This window comes from Podarcis cretensis (genome assembly GCF_951804945.1).
Source record: "Podarcis cretensis genome assembly, chromosome: 10".
NCBI lineage: Eukaryota > Metazoa > Chordata > Lepidosauria > Squamata > Lacertidae > Podarcis > Podarcis cretensis.
The window spans coordinates 29,281,066-29,300,109 of NC_137179.1; the positions used below are offsets into that span (position 1 = coordinate 29,281,066).

At 45.0% G+C, this 19,044-nt stretch overlaps 1 protein-coding gene across 4 annotated transcripts in view; it reads right to left on the bottom strand.

Annotated features, from left to right (window-relative positions):
• Positions 1-19,044, bottom strand: part of ELFN2 (extracellular leucine rich repeat and fibronectin type III domain containing 2) — a 145,804-nt gene that overhangs the window by 87,964 nt on the left and 38,796 nt on the right. For 3 of the 4 annotated variants that reach the window (XM_079992416.1, XM_079992417.1, XM_079992418.1), the window contains one exon: positions 9,582-9,761. The gene's annotated coding sequence lies outside the window, so the exon portion shown is untranslated. Of the gene's footprint in view, positions 1-9,581; positions 9,762-17,649; positions 17,678-19,044 lie in introns of those variants that run through there. The other variant, XM_079992419.1, reaches the window with a different exon arrangement.

Sequence of the window (19,044 nt, forward strand, 5' to 3'; positions counted from 1 at the left end):
GGATGTGCAAGCTAATGTCCCATAAAATGACAGGCCTCTCTCTCTCTCTCTCTCTCTCTCTCTCTCTCTCACACACACACACACACACACACACACCCCAGATGTTCAATTATAACATGCAGTTTTTGTGACCGAATGAATAGCCATGGATAGAAACTCATGAGCAGCTTTTAGGCATTTGTACATTTTCTTTAGCAGTCTTTAGAAGCAATCAGAAGCAGATAAGAAGAGCCTGCTAGCTCTGGCCAATGGCCCTACTAGTCCAATCATCCTATTCTCACATTGACCAACCAATTGCAGGGAAGGGGGACTGCCAAGCAGGACCTGAGCACAAAGGCATTGTCCGCCCTCCTCCATGTTTTCCAGCAACTGGTATGCAGAAGAAGTACCACCACATCCAGCAGCCACTGATAGCCTTAACATTCATCCATTTGTCCAATCCTCTCTTGATGTCATCTAAGTTGGTCCAAGCCATCCACCCAGAAAGTCTACTTCCTGTTCTTTTAATCATCTAAGCCAGTCTTTTCTAACCTGAGACACTCAGGATGTTACTGGAGTCTCCCACCATCCACAACCACTGGCCATACCGGACGGCACCGAGGATGGGAAAGTCTGGTCTGAGCATTTCACAATAGCCTGTATTTTGTTTTAGTTTTTAAGCCTAAAAGCTACACAAAGGCTGGCAGCCAACGAAGCGGGTCCTGTCCCATGAATGCTTATGCCACGATAAATTTGTCACCCATTAAAGTGCCCCCAGACCCTTTGTTGATTTTGCCGCTACAGACTAGCATGACTACACCTCTGGAATTTGTCACAAAGTAGGTAACAAATGCAGTTTTAAGCAATAATAAAAGGGAGATTAAGGGTCTAACATCGCTTATAGACATTAGGAAAGATGACCCTTCCAAGCACCAGCAGTTTTGTAATGCATCCTGTTCCCTATATTCTGTAAAAGATGGGTAGGGCAATGAGTGTGAACAGGATCCATTATGAAGTATGCTCCTGTTCCTGCTTTCCCCCCCACCCAGCCCAGCAATAAAACTGTTAAGAATCCAACCCCTGGAGGGAAAGATTATTTCAGAGCAGCAAGACGTGAAATGAAACAAAACGTGTTAAGCTTTGAGTGCAGATCCAGCCTAACAGAGTAAAAAACCCCAGTATTTTCTTTGTGTTTCTAGCATTGCACATGTGATCTTTCCAAAGATCCTCACCACCAAGAGGACCCTCAGCTGCCTGTGTAGCTCATAGGCTTCATCTGTTCTTGGTGCTCTCTTCCTTTTATGAGTGGTATTGAGTCCACCATGGTCCATGCGCACACCATACATTTAAAATGCTATTACACCACGTTAACAGTCATGGAGAATTCTGGGAAGTGTAGTTTGTTAAGGATAATGGGAACTGCACCTCTCTGAGGTCAGCACCCTTAACAAACTACAACTGTCAAGATTTTCCATGGCTTTCAAAGTGGCATAAAGTGGTGTCATAAAGGGGTGGTGGATGGTGATGGGAATTATCTGTGGGATTGAGTGTAGGTATGTTGTAGGTATGTTGTATATATGTAGGTATGTTGTATGTAGGTATGTTGTAGGTATGTTGTAGGTATGTTTGTATGTTTGTATGTGTATTCATGTTGAATTATTTTAACAATAAAAAATTGTTTTTTTAAAAAATGTATATAGTGTGGGTGTGACCTCACAGCTGTGACAGCTGTTGCTTCTAGGACATTCATACCTGGCTGGCTGTCCCTTGCAATGCTCCCATATGATAAACACATCCTATGTCTCCGTGCACTTGGATTTCCCGTATGTGTTTGGGTTGGCCACAAATTTTGGCTTCCAACATCCTATATCATCCCCCACCCCTTTTTTCCCCATAGATCTCTCGCAAAGCTCATGCATTCTCAATAGCAAGTGCACCTGCTCCTTTTGTATTCTATTTTATTCCTCATCATAAAGACAATTGGGGCTATAATTTGAGCAATCGAACAACCTATAATCAAGAAGAAAACAACACCAACCATCACAAATCTCATCTTTAGAACAAGGAGGAATGGATGTGGTTTATTGTCTTCATGTCAGATTTAGCCAGTAATCATATGCACGCTTACATGGGCAGTCAGATCCATTGAATCTAGCAGGGCTGAATGATCATGTACAGGACTGGGGTGTCAGGGATGTCTGTTTGCACAAGTTTGGGGTAGGGGGTGGAGTGTGGTATGCTTTAATATTTTCTTTAATATTTTCATACAAGAAAGGAGAAAGAAAGAAAGAAAGAAAGAAAGAAAGAAAGAAAGAAAGAAAGAAAGAAAGAAAGAAGCAACAGTGGGAGCCACAAAATATGACCTATTAACAATATATCAAATTATCAACTCCTATATTTCACATCAGTGATATTCAGTGCCATAAGTGTTGATGTCAATCAGGGGCATTGCTAGACTAAGGACACAAACTCACAATGACACAAATAGGATCTGTCTCTGCTGTCACCCACAACTGCAACTGTATTGGAATTGTTTTGTTGCCAAATGTTTTAATTGTTTGTGTGTTTGCCACCCTGGGCTCCTTTGAGGGGAAAAGCGGGATATAGATTTAATAGTAATAGAAACAAATCTGCTGGGGTCTTACTGGCACTGTGATTTGCAATGCCCAAGACCAACAGGAGGAGTGTTGTAGGTTTTTTTTAAAGGGGGGAAGGGGTTTCAAGCCCCATGGACAATTCCCTAGAATCACCCTTGATGCCAGTGATATTCCCCAGAAAACACTCCTCTCTACTAAATTCTGGGAAAGCTGTCTCTCAAAACCTGCACTGCTGGTTTGCACAAAATATGAAGGCAGATCAAAATTCCCCGCTGCACCCCAACTATTAGAATGTAAATTTCCAATCAATTTTGCCATTTAAAAACTGCAAGGTTTTTAAAGCTTTGCATTGTCTGAAATGCTTAGTCCCAACAGTAACAGGGCCTGCAACCATGACTTTAATTGAAATCTTGATTTAAATCACTGACTAGAAAACCTTCCATTGAAGTCATAAATTTTCACCCGCTCTTCTTCTGTTACCATGGTTATCTTTTTAAAATAACAATAAAAATTCACCCACACTGGATGATAATACAATTTACATGTACTGATTTACAGCTAATCAGAGACTTTTACTGAATCAGATAAATGATTTCCGTATCTATGGCTCTATGCATTTAGTATTTTCATATTCCTATTCTCTCTTCATTGTGGTGTATTTATAAAAGTATAAAGAAACAGATGTTACTCAGGATGGAGACAAAATATGTAGGTCAGTAGTTTTGATGGCTCAGAAAGTTAAGTTTCCATGGTAAAAATAACTGGTAAATAATATATGTTCACAAGCAAGGATCCAAAACTACTAGAAACTTTTAATTGGCATGTCTAGTGGAATACCACTCTGCAGCCAATCATATCAAGTCCTAAGTGCAATATATGATAAATTATGCCAGATGTTCCCTTCCCCCTTCCCATTCATGTATACAGGAAAATAAACCTATAGTTTCAAGTTTAGATAGGGTCTCCAAAATTGGCAAATGCATCATATTCATGTATTAATAATAGATAGCAACACTGATTCTTAAAGTATGAGTTAGGACTCAATACAAAGAATTTGTTTTAAGAACTTGGCTTGAGCCACATCTCTATCCATATTTACTGGACAGAGTCAGAGTGTTGGGCCAACTCTTGTCCCAAGCTTTTCTTTTTGTGACTGACAGAATGGGAAGATAATGACATTGGTTTTTGTTTTCCCAAGCATTCTTTGAAATAAAATATATAGAATCTGAGACTGAAAACAGAAGAGTTCTCAGACAATGGAAGCTGGCATCGTAGTGCCACTGTTGCCTGTGCTGTGAACAGTCATCCCACTACTAACTCTAGCCTGCTCAAACAGCTTTTGTAGCAAGGGCAAAGGAAGACCTGGACCCAGAGCAGGATTGGCATCCTTACACAGGGCCTAGGTCAGGGTCTGTCTAACAAAGGACCCCAAACAGTGATCCCCAGAGACCACAATGCCTAAACCTAAGATCCACAAGTAACTAGTGCAGACACTCCATGCTCCAGAGGTCAATAATTCAGTGACAGAATATATGGTTTGCATGCAGATGCTCCAGGTTCAGTCCCTGGAATCTCCAGGTAGAACTGGGGTGGACCCCTACCTGAAACTCTGGAGAGCTTTGCCATCCAGTGTGGACAAGACTGAGCTCAATGGACCAATGGTCTGGCTCAGTATAAGGCAGCTTCCTGGGTTCCTATCACTGGATTTGCAGCTTAGTCAGCAAGGAGAGGATTCCAGACTCTAGGCCAGAAGACTGGCCCTTTAAATTCATCACTCTCCAGGAAAAAGGCAGAGCCTGAGAGGATGTAGTAGAGGCTGAGAGGCAGACAAGGCTTTGTTTGGACCATTTGTGGAGCTCTCCAAGGTCCTGTAACTCCAGTTGCACTGCCCTCGGGAGGCCAGATAAGCTCCAGGATCATACTGACATAGATGGCAGAGTTCAAGATGTCTGAGAAATTGTGACCAAGGAGTCCAGACTCCAGTACACCACACACAGAATTCAGAAAGTGTCCTGCAGGGCTGAGGAAGTCTCATGAAACGGAACAAAGCCATGATTTGAAAAAAAGAGAGATCCAGAGATACAGTTTTTGAAATGATACTAGAATTTATTATCTCTACTGGAATAAGGTACAGTGGACACTTGGGTTGCGAACGTGATCCGTGTGGGATGCACGTTCACAACCTGCGTCTGTGCGTCTGCGCACGCGCGGGTTGTGATTCAGAACTTCTGTGCATGTGCAAAGCGTGAATTAGTGCTTCTGCACATGCGCGACCACCAAAACCCAGAAGTAACCCGTTCCAGTACTTCCAGGTTTCGGCAGTCCGTAACCTGAAAAAACACAACCTGAAGCAGCTGTAACCCGAGGGATGACTGTATATAGAAAGAGGAGGGGTAAGGTCTTCTAGATAAAAAGGGGTGGGAAATCTATTCCACATTATATAAACATTGAAAACGGAGAGCAGCAACTCAGGGGAGTGAGTGCGTTGTGTGTGTGCCTATGACTAACCACCAAAGTGAAGGAAGGAAGAAGTGGGTAAGAGGAGCACAGTTATAAACAGAAGCAGCAGAGTGAATGGTGACTCAGGGCTCATTTACTAGCAACGGGGAGGCAAAATGTGCTTTTGAGGTATGAAAGAGCAGCAGCTCAGGCCAAGCCGCAACTCCCCATTCAAGAAAAAGTCCCTTTGGCAGAGAGCAGCTGCTGAGCATTATAGGCAAGGAAGTGCCCCCTGCATTGGCTCAGGTAAAAGGTGAGTGCACATCTTCACAGGCCGAATTAAGGCCTTGCATACCTACGGCAGGGATTCCAACTCCTGCCTGATGTTTGCCTAACCTTGGCGTGGGAGGAAATGGTGAAGAGCAGGGAGAAAGAGCACAGAGAGATGTGAACTTCCACCATGTCGGCAACAAAGAACAGAACATGAAACGGGCCGGAAGCAGATGAGACAGTTCTGTTGCTGAGCAGCCTGGCCTGCCAAGCTGCCTGGATGGGAGCCTTCCCAGCAAACATCACTTCCAAGGAAAGATTAGGAAACTCCATGGCACTCCCTCAGATACACTGAATCTGAAGCTTCGTTTCCAGATTGAGCAACCAGGGGTCTTCAGTCCCACCCCCCTGATATTTCATCCACCTCACTTGCTATAGGGATGATGCACGGTTCTAGATGTGGGGAAACATTTTGTAGGACTGAGGGGAACCAAGTGGAGGAAAAGCCACCACTCTTGAGACTTCAATATGGCACCCATCACCAGATTACACCCTGGCAACCCAAATGCATTCCACAGTATTTGGCAGCTAGGTGAGGCAGAGGGCCAGTGTCAAACTTAGCACCGGGCAACAGGCTGAGCAACCTACCTCTTCTCTTTCCCCCTTCCTCCTGCTGAAAAGCACAAACACTTCTTGGCTTGCTCAGATGTTACACCAAACGCAGCTATGAGCTATCTCCATGCATGTACAAGTGCTGGTGTGAAAGAGTGCACACCTGTTGATTTGTATAGTTCAATGGCTGCATACACAGCCGGTGGCCTTGTTGAAGGTGACATGACAAGACCTCTAAGAGGGGTAGCTGGATGCAAAACGAGGGCTTGGGCTCCTGCAGTTTTAACGGTTGCTTTAAAGAGGGGATTTCAGCACAATGAGCCACATCTGTTGAAATTCCTTCTTCTGCACAACCTTTAGAGGTGCAAGAGCTCTGACCTCTTTTGTATCTGGCCAACCTAAGACCTCAGGATAGGACACCTCAGGCTCTCCTCCATTCTCTGCCAGTTGCTGCTATCTTGTGATCTTTAGATGAATGTGGTATACTAAATAAATTAATAAATAAATAGTACAGGACTCCTGGGCTGGCTTTTAGAAAATGGTCATGAGTTTGCAGTCACATGCCAAAAAGCCAATCCCGGTGGAATGAAGCTTTGGGCATTGATGCTACCTCACCACAGGCTGAGTAGACGTGTTAAAAAGTGTGGTTCCTGTGGACTGAAGCAGATGTGTGAAGAGAACTGCTCATTGACCAGAGATATTTAAGCCCTAGCATACCTGAAGGAGCATCTCCACCCCTATCATTCTGCCCAGACGCTGAGGTCCAGCTCCGAGGGCTTTATGGCAATTCCCTCATTGCGAGAAGTGAGGTTACAGGGAACCAGGCAAGAGGGCCTTCTTGGTAGTGGCACCCACCCTGTGGAACGCCCTACCATCAGATGTCAAGGAAATAAACAACTATCTCACTTTTAGAAGACATCTAAAGGGAAGTTTTTTGTTTGATCTTTTATCATATTTTTAATATTCTGTTGGGAGCTGCCCAGAGTGGCTCGGGAAACCCAGTCAGATGGGCGGGGTATAAATAAATAAATAAATACATAAATAATAATAATAATAATAATAATTATTATTATTATTATTATTATTCAGCTGGATGACTATGCACGCAAGAAGAGGCCTGCTGCTCTGAGGCAAGCCTAGCATGAACAAGGCCTACAAGGACTGTGTCATGTTCTGCTGCAATCTGTCAAATTATTGTTATTATACATTCACATGCATCGTGATTTACAGAGGAACAAAAAGGCAGTCTCTGCCCTCAAGGAGCTTACATTTGAATATTCAACACAGGGGAAGCAATAGAGGCAGGGGAGGAAAATGTGGTTGTCTATACGCAGACTTAGTCGTTCAGCTCAAGTCACAGATCACTTTCACAACTTGACAGGGGAAGTTATGAAGAATAAAAACAGCAATCCCTCGCACCATGGGGTTTCCTATAACACCATAATAAAAACAGCCACCCTCCACCCGCATTGTGTGTATGATACTGTTCCAAGATCAGCGTTTCCAGGTACTTACCACCCACTGGGAGAATGCACCTCAGGAAGCAGGATAAAGGTTCTGTTATCAGAAGGGTCCTCTTGCGAAGAAAGTTAAGAATCGAGAGGATCTGTGCAGAGCCCTACTGCTAAAACCCAGATGCAGCCTCCAACTATCAAGAATGCCTTTATTTGTCAATTATAAAGTCCCGCAGGCCTCCTCTGAGCATTAGTCACAGTGATTTGCCCAGGAAGAAAAACAATATTGCAAGCAATTACTACAACTGAACATATTAAATGGGCAATTCTTCAGGACACTGGTGAATTTTTCACTGAAGTCCAGCTACTTAAGAGTGTAGGCTGGGACTTTCAGACAATGGCAGATTGCAAGTTGCAGCAAAGCTGTCTTCAGTAGCTTAGAGAACAATTTGCACTGTGAATAAGCAATAGAGGGATGTCCTCTTATGTGGAGGAAATGTTCCTTTACGTATAGAGTCATTTCAAAAAGGAAACTGTGGTCAGGTATTCTCCCGGGTCTAAATCATGCATAGCTTGGATGGGTGCCCACACCTTGTTAAGAGCACCTGAGCCAGGTCTGAGCTTAGTGGGCCTCAGGAACTCAGCTAGCAAGGCTAATTTGGAGTGGGGGGAGGTAGGGAAGGGGCTCTGCTTTGTAGTGGTTTCAATTTCTCAATTTGTCAACGTGGGCTAAATAGACACATGGTTTGACTCAATATAAGGCAGCTTCGCATGCTCATATGACGGCTTCACTATGCATCCAAATGCCCAATTCTTTCAAAGCCTGAGAGATCTTACCATGTTACCACCCCTAATAAAAACCTTTTAAGGTTTAAAATGCACAAATCCTGAAAAATCAGTTGTTGGGATCACCATGTGCTTTCATTCTGCACAGACATCTTTATCTATAGCCCATGGATTACATTGTCCCAAGAACTCCATGTTCCCTCTGGGAGAGGTATACTTTTAGAGGAACTAGCAAACACCCAAAATTCATAGGAAGCAAACTGGGCACTCTCTTATGCCAGGCCAGTCTATTTGTCTATCTAGCCCAGAATTATTTACTCATATTGGCATTGGCTCCCTGGGATCTCAAGCAGACACACCTCCAACCCAACTACTTAGAGACAGCCAGGGATTGAACTTGGACCTTCAGCATGCAAAACCCAGGTTGTGCCACTGAGCCAGGACTCACATAAAGTGGTAGTTCCTGACTTTCCTCCATACCGAAATGGCCAGCGGATAGTATCACCTCCCAACATGGCAGCGAAATACTCCATTATGGAAAAAGTGCTGCTATGGCAGAAATTCTCCAAGCATCCCTTGTCTCCAAGCATGTCCCAGCAAATCCCAACCCCATATTAACCTGAGAGCCAAAGCACATCCTGATGCTTAGATCTGACTACATCAACTTGCACCCTCTGGGCCTAGCAGCTGCAAGATGGCCAGTACTTCTCTTTGTTATCACTCCCCTGCTAAGCTACACGTTGAGAGATGAAACATGAACGAGACCTGCACACACAGATGCTCAACCCAACTTAGGTTCATGCTGGAATGATGGGAACTGAAGGAAGAGCACTCTCCAGCATCAGATGATTCCAAGCACGTGTTCAAGCTTATGATTAAAAAAGCGGGGGGGGGGGATAGCACCTGCAGATGCCTTGATGGGACAAGCACTTCCTGCAATGTCAAGGCCCTTTAAGCAAGTGCTGCATGAAGGGTACTTTCTGCAGCCGACTGCACCCCTCAGAATGCAAGAAGAACAACTCTGAGCTTGCATGCCCTCGCTTTGCCTGTCAGACATAAACAATGCTGCTCCTCTTACAAAGAAAGAAGAGGAAAGGTGTGTGTGTGTGTGTGTGTGTGTGTGTGTGTGTGCGTGTGTGCGCGCACTGTGGGGGTGAGGAGTGGAAAAATGGAGAGAAGGCAAGAAAGAGGCATGTTTTGGGGGGGGGGGAGGAAGAAGAAAAGCTCTGGATCGCAGGCAGCTAGCGCTGCATCGGGTTCCCTCCCACATCCCGATTTCTAAGCAGCAAGCTCCACGCTGGGCGGCTGGGGGAGGCTGGGAAGCAGTTCCTCAACTAGGCAATTGTTACTGAGCAAAGCACAGGTTGAGCAAGACCTCCCTCCAGTACACCTCTGCGCGGAGGAGGAGAAGGGAGAATGGGACCAGATGAGAAGGTTCTCTTACCTCAAGGTGCTGTGCTTTGAAAGCCAAATTGCAAAGAAGCCAGGTCAGGTAAATCCGTGTTCCCTCTGAGCTTTGGAAGAAAAGGATATTTAATCACATTTAGGAACGGTCCGTGACTCGTCGATCTGGCGCTTTGATGGATCGGAGCTTCAATGGATTCATTGCTAAGCTCTTCGTCTTCTGCAAGGAGAGGAGGAAAGCAAGGAGGGGAGGTAGAGAGAGAGAGAAAAAAAAGCCTGAGAGTTGGAGGAAATATTCACTTCTTTCTTAGGTTTCCAATGGCAACAGGATATGCCACAAATGAATAGTGAGTGCGTTTGAGTGCATGTATGTGAGAGAACGAGAGAGAGCAGCACACAGCTGCTTAGTCCACGGGCAGTGCAGGATGCAACCTAGCAGGGCATGTCAGCGATCATGGAAAGAGACAAGTGAATGTACACAGGAAAGGAGGCAGACGGACCGAGGGAAGCAGCAAGCCAAGCCCAGAGTGAAGCAGAGTCCTATCCCACAACTCAACACCTGACCGAGGGCCCAATGCTCAAGGCACGCACATTTTTGTGGGGCTTGCCCTGGAACAGTTACTCTCCGCCCCCCACATTCAGCATTCCCACCCTTCAAGGCACTCTTGCTCAGCTTTGGTGAATTTTCCCCCAGCCACTTCTCAGGCTGCGGAAGCAAGCACTTAAAATCCGCAGGTTTAGTTTCACATTAGATACCTAGTCCATGGGCAAAGCAAACCTCAAGGAGCACATACAGCCAAGGAGTGTGGGTGGTCGCCGGTGTAATTGATGCCTTTTGCAGTACTGCAGGGTCAATCCCATGCTACGTTGTCCTTGTTGAACATGCACAATGTACTTTGAACCTGCCACAGGAGGCCGGTGGTGCTTGATGATAAGACAGAAGTCCTCCTAGGACTCTTTCTAACGTCACCTTTAGCAACGCGGAACAACAACTCCTTCACATGCCACTTGGTAATATCAGAGGTGCACAGTCAAGCGCTATAGCCTCCATCCCACTGCTCCTTCTCATGCTACCCCCATCACTCCCAGGAACAGTGTTTGTGTGTGTTAAGATGATGCAGCTTGGATGCCTCTCACATGACCCACACAGGTGCCCCATGCTACTGAGTGGCAAAGGGAAAGGAAATTCTGCAGTGGCTCCCATAATCCTAAAAGAAACAGCCCTGAAAAGTAAGCTTCAAACTGCATTGTGGTGAATGTGCAGCTGTCTCTTGATATGCCAAACATTACATGTGCAAAATTTATTTGTATTCTGGCAGGAGAAAGCAGATCAAGGGGTGAGTGCAGGGCCCTCTCGTGCAACACACATGTATGTGCGTACAGTAGGCAGCACACAGTGTTAGAAACTCAGATATATAATCTAATCGCCAAACAGCACCTTAAACCTAGGTTACGGTGGCCACAACGGAATGCCTAGGTGCCATATTTTCCCGGTGATGTTTGTTGTTGTTGTTATTATTATTATTGATTTCATTTCTATACCAGTTTATATTTTAAAAAAAAAACCTGAAAGAAGTTAACACCATATTAAAACACCAAATAAAACCATCCAGAATTATATAAATTCAGGCTTCAAGGAAAGTATTTCAGATCCTTTTCTAAGTGACATTTTGCTTTTCCCATATTTATTTACCTACTTGATTTATATAGCTGCTCCATTAACAGAAGGACTCTAGGAAGCCAAGGTGGTGTAGTGGTTAGTGTCGGACTAGGACCTGGGAAACCAGGGTTCGAACCCCCACTCCAACATGAAGCTCACTGGGTGACCTTGGGCCAGTCACAGCCTCTTATCATACCTCACAGGGTTATTGTAAGAATTAACTGAGCCATGTACTCCTTGAAGAAAAAAGTGTGATACAAATGCAATAAATAAGCTCTTCTGCTTACCTGCTTAAGAAATGGGAGAGGTCAGCCAGATGGAGACATCCGTCGCCAACGTGGCATCCAAGAGATCTCCACATGGTCACAATTGGACCCGTGCCATTTGCAAGAGGCGCTGGGGGAATTCCTAGCCCTGGCAACACGCACAGCACACCCCACAGAAACACATCCACCACACAGACTTGAAGTTCAAACAGCAACTTCCTTCCAGCAATGCATCCTCTGATGTACTTTGTGAGCAGATGCCCATGCATGGAGGCTGACCAAAACTGCTGCCACCTGATGGGGCTCATTACAATGGCTGTAACATCTGAGAGTTGCTTTCAGTGTGGTTCAGTTTAATCATGTCTCCGAGCAGTTCTGTCCAACCACATGGAATGGGGCTTTCCAACATTGTTGCCGACATCGAGAAGTGCCGTCACACAGAACCCCTTGCCAGCAGCCTCCTTGTGGATCCCCATTGCCTTGGAATTGACCCTCACTCATACAAAATGTGTGCCTTGCAGTGACCGTGGAGCTTTTTTAATGCATTTGCCACAAGCATCTCAACCAGCTGGAGTTTGGATGGAGATTACGGTTTCACTTATGTGCCTAAGCTTTGGGACAGCCTCTGAGATGGTGAGGCCTTTTTAAGAGGTAGAAATGGAATGCTACAGCGATTTGTTTTCGAGGTCACCCATGCTGCAGAATTGTACCTTCACTCACCTCCTCCATTCTGCCTGCTTCCCTTTGCAGGATACTTTCCCTGCCAGCCTCCCGTGACATTTCTAGTTAATATTACTATGCTGAAGAACAAGGGCGAGCACCTTGCAGCTCTAGGGACACATGCACAGTTCTCAGCCTAATTTCCTGCAGCCCTTGGCCTAATTTCAAAACTGATCTCTGCAATCGGTTCAGAACCTCTGATGGTAGGGATTTCTCCCTTCCTGGCAGCCAATGGGCAGGGAGGAAGAAGATGACAGGCAGAGATAATGGGGTGGCAGAGAGAAGCTTTTTTTTTTAAGGCCCCACCCACTTTTGACTCTGGCCCTATCCCTTGCCAGCATGCAGCCCTGCACCCACAACAGATTACCCTTGAGGGAAATCAGGTTTCAATGGAAAGATTGCCCACCCCTGCAGAGCATGGACCACTTCATACATGCATGTTCAGACTAAGCAGCAAGCAATGGCATGTATATGCCACATCCACACCTTACATTATAAGCACATTTAAATTACATGGCTCCCACCCAGAAGAATTCTGGAAACTGTGGTTTCCCCCTCACAAAGCTGCAAATCCCGGCACCCTTAACAAACTACAATTCCCAGGAGTCTTTGGGGAAAGTAGTGTGCTTTAAATGGATGCTGTGGGTGTGACCACAGTCATCTCAGGTCCACTGCCACAGATGGGGCTTTTGTATCATCTCAGTGTCCCCTTAGTCTCTCGCATGGTTTTCAGTTGGCAAAAGTTCGCAGTTCACTCTGGCTGTGGACACACCGTAGTTTTAAAGAACATCACCAGCACCCCATGTGCTTTGGAGGCATGCTGTGTGCATAGCCATGTTCAGCTGCCAGGATTCAAGTGTGTGAGTAAGGTAAAGGTAAAGGGACTCCTGACCATTAGGTCTAGTCGTGACCGACTCTGGGGTTGCGGCGCTCATCTCGCTTTATTGGCCAAGGGAGCCAGCATTTGTCTGCAGACAGCTTCCAGGTCATGTAGCCAGCATGACTAAGCCGCTTCTGACGAACCAGAGCAGCACATGGAAACACTGTTTACCTTCCCGCTGGAGTGGTACCTATTTATCTACTTGCACTTTGACGTGCTTTCGAACTGCTAGGTTGGCAGAAGCTGGGACCGAACAACAGGAGCTCACCCCGTCACGGGGATTCGAACTGCCGACCTTCTGATCAGCAAGTCCTAGGCTCTGTGGTTTAACCCACAGCGCCACCCATGTCCCTAAGTGTGTGAGTAGTGGAGCACTAAAAAGGTAAGTGTTAAACAGACACATGTGAATGATACCTGTGTGTGTCTGTGTAAATGTACAGTATTGGTTGGCTAAATGCATCCCCATAACATAATATAACAACATACACTAGAACACATTGCACATTTTATATTAAGGATCCATCCCTAGACATATCCCTAGACTGCTAACATCTTTTTATATACACAGTGAAAAACCTAAATGTTCCTCTCTCTCTCTCTCTCTCTCTCTCTCTCTCTCTCTCTCTCTCTCACACACACACACACACACACACACACACACACACACACAAACTAAGAGATATTTCCCTTGTTATCTTCTCACATCAGCATCACAAACTTCATATGAATATCCTAAGAAACATGCAGTGCTTTTTTATTTAAAAAAATGTTTAGGGGTGCTCTCATTTTCCTACTCATATTAAAATACTGCCCCCCAATGAGGCCAAAGTTAGATTCACAAATGTTTAGGGATATACCTACCCCTGCATCCCCCCAGAAAAAAACCACTGGAAACATGTATCACAATCCTGACGTTAACCTTGCCATGTTTTCATGCAATGATAGATTTACATTGGTTACATTTCATGCTAAAACACTACCCCACAGATGGAAACACTTGTATAGGCATATTTGTACAAACTGATGTGCATATCACACAAGCAGACCACCTACAGAAGCAGTCATTATGATGTGACTTTTAAAGTAAGGTGCAGTGGTGAGACTGGAGAGCTCAGACTAGGGAAACGCAGACACAAATCCCAGCTCAGTCCCATCACTACTACGGGCAAGTCAGTAACTCTCCAGCCAACCTACCCTGCAGGCCTGTGAGTTTTAAATGCATGTGAGTTTAAAAATATTGATCTGAACTCCTCAAGAGGAAGAGAGTAATGCAAATGTAATAAATAAAATAAGCCAAAGACATGTGCAAAAATACACACAAAAACAGCAACTAAGGGGATCTCAATCACACAGCCAGTCCCTGCAGAAAGCAGGGCTGAGCTCACCACCCATCACCAGGGAGGCAGTGGGTTCAGCTCTGCTGGAATGGCAGCATGAGTTCCCCATGGCAAAGCCTTCTGCACTGTGGTTTCGAGCCCCCGACAACAAGCTGGCTGTTGGGTGCTTGGGAAGTGGCACACAGAGGACTTTGACCTATCCATCATCTGTTGACACAATGACATCAAGCGCTTGATAATGGGTTGTCCCGCCCACCTATAAACATTGACCCACAGGGGTTGGGACCCATCTGGCAAGATAGGCTCCCCACATCTAAATGGCATCATCACTGTGACAAGATTCAGTACAACACAGGTGCAAGCCAGTCAGCCATAGCCAACTAGGCCTTTATGTCCAGATACATACCAGAAAATATAGGGGGAAACCACAGACAAAAAAATGCACAAATGCCCACAGAGGCTATTTTGTCCCATGTTGAATTATGGCTGCCTTCAAATTGTTTGGAAAAGGCTGTACTTTTCCATAGTTTATATACCCAGAGATAAAATTCTGACAACTCTTTGCATTTTCCACTTGATATGGTGCTGAACGTAATAGACAACAGGCCAGTTCTTCCCCCTGCCCATCATTTCCTGCCCCTCCCAGTGCGGCAACAGTAGTTCAGGATCTACATGGCCAGAGAAGAAGCATCATCCACAGGCACAAATCCTGCCCACTCTCCTCTTGTCCTCCTTCCCTTTGGCAATGGGTATGCATAATCTGCATGCAAAGAAGAGCTGGAGGAAGAAGAGCTGGAGGTCTCAGCAGCCCAGAGTGCTGTGAAATTGGCTGATAGCAGCATCGGGGGAACAACATGACTGCAAATCCTAAACACGGCATAAACTCCAATGGCAGGTAGGTACTGTAGTTGGAAGGGAGAAGAGCCAGGTGTTCCCAGGTCAGAGGAGGGATGGGAAGGGAGTGGGGCTGGTGGCAGAGGGCGACTGGGGGACACAGGCAAAATGAGATGGGTGCCAGAGGTAACATTAGGTACGGCTTCCTTCACAGCATATTATGGACAGCGGATCCCAGGTCACTGCAGTGGGTAAGTAGGTCATATTTGCATGTGCGTGTGTGTAAAACAGAGCATCTGAAAATGCACACACACAAACGACATCCATTTACATTTCTTGAGGGGTTTGCATGAGGGCAAAAGCGCATGCTGTCTACTAAGCCTTCTTCAGTTCCTAAGATGAAGCCACTGAAACACCCTCTGCATGGGCTACCTTTAAAAACAGTTCAGAAATTTCAACAGATCAAAACACTATTTTGTCTGGTGCCTATTGAATGGAGTACATAATACAGTCTTCCATCAGCTTCAGCTGCTGGCCCAGCTGCACCCCTATCTGCACAGGGACAGTCCAACTTCTGTTGTGTGTGCTCTGGTAACCTCTAGGCTAGATCACTGCAACATGTTATATATTAGGGCTGCCTCTGAAGATGGTTCAGAAACTTCAGCTGGCACAGATTTTGGTGGCCAAAATCATTTGAGCATATTGCACTGATGCTAGCCCAAGTACACTGACTGCCAATTAGTTTCTGGGTCCAATTCAAAGTGCTCGTTTTGACTTTTAAAACCTTAAATGGCCCAGGACTGCAATACCTCAAGGACCGCCTCTCCACAACCGTACTGGACTCTGAATTCATCATCTGAGGCCCTTTGCCGTGTGCCTCCTCTATGAGACGTTTGGAGAGTGGCAACACGAGAATGGGTCTTTTCTGCAGTGGCACCCCACTTGTGGAATGCTTTCCCCAGGGAGGCTTGCCTGGTGCCTTCACCATACACCTTTAGGCGCCAGGCAAAAATGTTCTTCTTCAACCAGACCTTTCGCTGATTGGCCTCCAATGCCCTTATTATTATTATTGGGGGGAGGGTATTGGTTTGTTCTTGCTCTTATTTTTATTATGTATTTTGTGTTTTTTATATTGGAATTTTATGTTGTGATCTATGGATGAAGGGTGGTATACAAATTTAATAAATAAATTCAGTATTAACTCCACAGGCTGCCGATTTGTCTGGATTTAAAGAATTGGTTTGGACCTTTAAAACACTAAGTCAGTGCTTCCCAAAGTGGTCAATACTGCCCCCTGGGAGGGCAGTGGGATTAACTAAGGGGGGTGCTAAGAGTCTTCAGCCCAGTATACCTGAAGGAGCATCTCCACCCCCATCATTCAGCCCGGACACTGAGGTCTAGCACCAAGGGCCTTCTGGCAGTTTAGTCACTGTGAGGTTACAAGGAACCAGGCAGAGGGCCTTCTCAGTAGTGGCACCCGCCCTGTGGAAAGCCCTCCCATCAGATGTCAAGGAAATAAACAACTATTTGACTTTTAGAAGACATCAGATATCAAGGAAACAACTACCAGTATCTGATTTTTATCTGAAGGCAGCCCTGTTTAGGGAAGTTTACCCAGATGGGCAGGGTATAAATAATAAATTATTATTAATTATTATTGTTATTACTATTATTATTATTATTAGTGGGTAGCAAGGGGGCGCTTGAGGTATAAATGTCTATCAGCTGGTATCACTGGATCAAGTTCATTAATTTTGTTGAACTGATGAAACTCAATAGTTTGAAATGGATTTTGAATAAATGTGCAATTATTGTTTTGAATTTTATTGTGTTATCTTCTTCCTTAGTGGGTTGTGCAAACCACTGTTCTGAATAATGCTCTTCATAGGGGTGGGGGGTCACTAGAGATGAGTTTATGGAACCAAGGGGGGGTGGTACGAAAAAAGTTTGGGAATCACTGCACTAAATGGCCTAGGGTCCTGTCTACCTTTGGGATCATCTCTCCCCCTGCCCCCATCTAAAAATCAGGTTTGGAGGCCTCACCAGGCTCCATCGCTGGTCCTTTTGCCTCTAAACTGTAAACTTTCCTCTTCTGGCAGGCTTTTAATGTTCAAAGATTTAGAGGGCCTACTTTTGGTACAATTTTTTAGATTGCTGCCTTTTAGTTTATTTGTAGCAGTGTTTTCAGTGTGTACTTTGGCGCCTGGTACATATTTTTCTCATTTTGTACATCTTGGGCTGTGAAGCTGCTCTAAGCACCCTATGGCAGAAGAGGAGTTTGCGCTTCTTGCTTATTTACTTACTACAACAGTAATGTCAAACGATTCTTAAAACTCAAATACCCTGAGGCTGTGCATTAGAAACACAAGGATGTTTTGTACACAACAGGGTGCTATTTTTGTACTACTAACCTTATTTACAGGCTTTCAGGGGTCTAACTGGCCACGCTGTGTCCAGTTGCAGGCCACTCTCCCTGGAAAGCACTAAGGAGAGAGGAAAGAAGCACTCTTGTGTATTTCCTGAAGCACCCATCTTCCCACACCTGGGAAACTTTATTGGACTGCTGCTTCCTGATACGTGCATAAAGATGTCTAAAGACCCACGTCTATCATTCACATGCCACCTGTTTGCTTTGCACTTTATATGCTGACTTTACCAGTGTCCCCACAGCAAACACAACTGCCCCATTGTATGTCAAGAGGTATTTGTTTCTATGCATATATAAAAAGGGACTATTTGCCATCTAAAACATAAGGAACTCGGACTAGACCTACTGAAATTAATGGCCACGAGTAACTTAATGCTATTTAATTTCAATGTGTCTGCTCTGAGTAGAACTTAACTGGATAGTGCATGGGCCTTGATTTGCAGTGCCGTGTATGCACTTTCAAAATACAAGTTTCTAGCCATCATGGGCCTGGGCATGCATTTGGAAACTAGCAGGCAACAGGCACTATCACTGGCCATTGTGAAAGATGTGAAAACACACACAAGGATCCCATTCTCACCTATGGGAAGGAAAATCATCTCATTACATACCCAGTAAGAGTGAAGAACTTTCCGGTTGCAATTTATTAACTGCTTGCACAGGGAGAGGCAAATTCGACCCTCCAGATGTTTGGGGACTACAACTCCCATCATCCCTAGCTAACAGGACCAGTGGTCAGGGATGATGAGAATTGTAGTCCCAAAACATCTGGAGGGCCGAGTTTGCCTATGCCTGTGCTGGAAGCTCCATTCTTCAAGGAAAGGAGCACATGAACCCTAGATGCCTACATTTCCCTCCCCTATAATCTCAGGCTTCAATCCTATGCACCAGAGATAGGAAACTTGTGGTCTTCCAGATGTTGTTGGACTACAACTCCCATCATCCCTCAACATAGGCCATGCTGTCTGGGGCTGATGGGAGTTGGAATCCAACAGCATCCAGGGATAGGTAGTATAAGTCACCTATCCCTGCTTATACATGCTTATCTGGGAGTAATGCCCATTGGACTCAGTATGACTTACTTTTGCATAGAAATGTATAAGACAGAACTGTCAGTCATGCTCTTGTCCTCAGATAACCCTAACTGTTTCCCCTCCATCCCCACACCTTTAATTCTCTCACCATACAACTCTGTACCTCTAGGTTTTACCTGAATTCTCACATCAGAGTCAGGGTAATTAATGTAAACTGAACAGATTTATCCAAAATAAAGACAACAAATGTTAGTATTTATCTCAACATCTGTGCAGAATTTAATTTTAGCATAAAACTTGATATTATGCAGAAAGTGGGTTTGGATGGTGGGTCAAAACAAAAA